Source organism: Papio anubis, chromosome 16 (assembly GCF_008728515.1).
Source record: "Papio anubis isolate 15944 chromosome 16, Panubis1.0, whole genome shotgun sequence".
NCBI classification, from domain to species: domain Eukaryota; kingdom Metazoa; phylum Chordata; class Mammalia; order Primates; family Cercopithecidae; genus Papio; species Papio anubis.
In genome coordinates, this window is record NC_044991.1 from 67,189,525 (window position 1) to 67,192,353 (window position 2,829).

At 33.2% G+C, this 2,829-nt stretch overlaps 1 pseudogene; it reads right to left on the minus strand.

Annotated features, from left to right (window-relative positions):
• Nucleotides 1–1,125: 1,125 nt before the first annotated feature.
• On the minus strand, nucleotides 1,126–2,482 carry LOC116270702 (annotated as a pseudogene).
• Nucleotides 2,483–2,829: the final 347 nt, after the last annotated feature.

Sequence of the window (2,829 nt, forward strand, 5' to 3'; positions counted from 1 at the left end):
CTAGATAGTCCTTGGGCCAAGAAATAAATTACAATTAAAATTTTAAAATATTTTAAAGTACACTCCAAAATAATATATCAAAACCGTAGGATACATTCATAGCAATTCTCATAGAGAAAATTATTGCTCAAAATGCATGTATTAAAAAAGAAAAAAGGTTAAAGATAAAAAATCTCAGTTTCACCATAGGGTATTTAGGGAAAATACATAGCAAATTAAACCCACAGAAAGTAGAAAACTGAAAGAAGATATAAATGAAAGAGTAAGTGATATGGTTTGGCTGTGTCCCCACCCAAATCTTATCTTGAACTGAAGTTCTCATAATCCCCATGTATCGTGGGAGGGACCCGATGGGAGGCAATTTAATCATAAAGGCAGTTACCCTCATGCTGTTCTTATGATAGTGAGTGAGTTCTCACAAGATCTAATGGTGTTATAAGGGCCTTTTCCCTCTTTTGCTCAGAACTTCTCCTTGCTGCCGCCATGTGAAGGAGAATGTGTTTACTTCCCCTTCCACCATGATTTTAAGTTTCCTGAGGCCTCCCCAGCTATGCCTAACTGTGAGTCAATTGAACCTCTTTTCTTAATAAATTACCCAGTCTTGAGTATGTCTTTAATAGCAGCATGAAAACAGACTAATACAGTAAGCAAATGAACAAGATAAAAAATGAGAAAAGCTTTTTGTTACAGTGTGAGGAAATAAAATATCAACATCAAGATTCCTACAGATCCAGTCATCAGAAGAATCATAACACTATATTAGAAATCAGCATATGCCAATAAATTTGCAACTTTAAAAGAAAAGAAAAAATTTTGGAAAAAAGGAACTATCAATAATGACATAGGATAAAAAAGTAGCAAATTGACATAACCCTATATCCATTAAAATAAACTGAATCTATAATTTAAAACTTTTCCTTAAAAAATCTCCATGTCCAGATGACTTCACTAGGCATTTTTAAAAAACTGTTCAAAGAAGAAATAATATTAACACACAACATATACAACATGCAAAAACAACAGAGAACAGAAAAACAATATTACTCAGCCACTCAATTTAGAAAATAACCATAACATTGATACCAAAACTTGTAAAGAATATTACAAAAATCAAATAAATAAGGGTCAACATTGTTCATGAATATAGACATAAAAATCTAAATGAGATGATAGCATATTGAATTTAATGCCAAACCAGAAAAAGAAGGATACTAACTCACTTTTTTAGATATCATTAGCTTATTTAAAAAGAGAGAGATGGGAATTATTTATGATAGAAGATTTCAGAACTTCAGTGAAATGGGCATCTTGATGTTGACACCATTTCAGTAGTGATGTATTTCTGTCTACATTCCTTCCAAGAATGTCATCATCTCTAAATAAGAATAATCCTTGTTATCTATAACTACTTTGTTACCTCCATATTCTGGGAGACAAATTTTATCTCCAATTTTCATGCTAATTGGTTGTATCTCTCCACCCTTTCCTTTACAGCCAGACCTAACTACCACTACTGTTGCTTGCAACACTTTTCCTTGAGATTTTTTTGGGAAGCAGAATGCCTCCTTTGCTTACAGTTTTGGCTGCACTACTTTCAACCAATACTCAGTCAGAAAGCAAAAAATAAAAAACTTTCTAAATGTTTGTCTTGCCATGACTCCTGCTTCTCTTGTGCTGCTGTTGCATGGACAGCCTAATTCAATTTGCTGAGAGGTACCTTGGAAAAAAGTCTATGGTTAGTGATAAAATATTAATTGTTTACTTCTGAGATAAGAAACAAAATAAGAATATCCATCATCATTACTTCAACTCAACATTGCATGTTCTAGCCAGTGGAATAAAGCAAGTAAAATAAATACAATCTGTGAATGTGGGGGAAAAAATCATGATTATTCATAGAAAACATGTCTGTATATACAGAAAAATGAGACTCAAAAAAATAATGGAAGTAAGAAGTGAATTTAGCAAGTTCATTGGATATATGGTGCATATACAAAATAAACTTTGTTTTCATAAGCTATAACATGCAAGTAGAATATTAAATTTTAAAAATATTATTTCAATAGCACCAAATCCAGACATATTGCTGTCTAAATCTAACAAAAGATATATGCAACATCTGTACTTAGAAAACTATACAACATTGTTCAATGAAGCTAGAAAAGACCTATGCTCTTAAATTGAAGGGCTTAATATTGTTAAGATGTCCATTCTCTTCAAATTGATCTATAGGCTCAATGCAATTTCATTAAAAAGTTCAGTTTTTTTCTTTTTGGAAATTGACAAAGTGATTTTAGTGCATCTATGTCTGTGTGTGTGTGTACACACACACTGGACTAAGGAAATCTTGAAGAAAAATAAAGTTGGATGACAATATATCAAGATTTAATGTAAAGTTTCAGAAATGAATACACTCTGCTCTTAGCAAAGGATAAATGTATTAGTCCACTCTCACACTGCTATGAAGAAATATCCAAGACTGGGTAATTTATAAAGAAATGAGGTTTAATTGACTCAGTTCCACATGGCTGGGGAGGACTCAGGAAACTTAGAATCATGGCAGAGGTCACCTCTTCACAGAGCAGCAGGAGAGAAGAATGAGTGCAAGCAGGGGAAATACCAGATACTTATAAAACCATCAGATCTCATGAGAATTTATTATCACAAGAACAGCATGGGGGAATCCACCCCCATAATTCAATCACTTCCCACCCTGGTCCCTCCCACGACACGTGGGGATTATGGGAACTACAATTCAAGATGAGATTTGGGTGGGGACATAGCCAAAGCGTATCAATAGATACATAGAAAAATAAATAGAAGATCCAG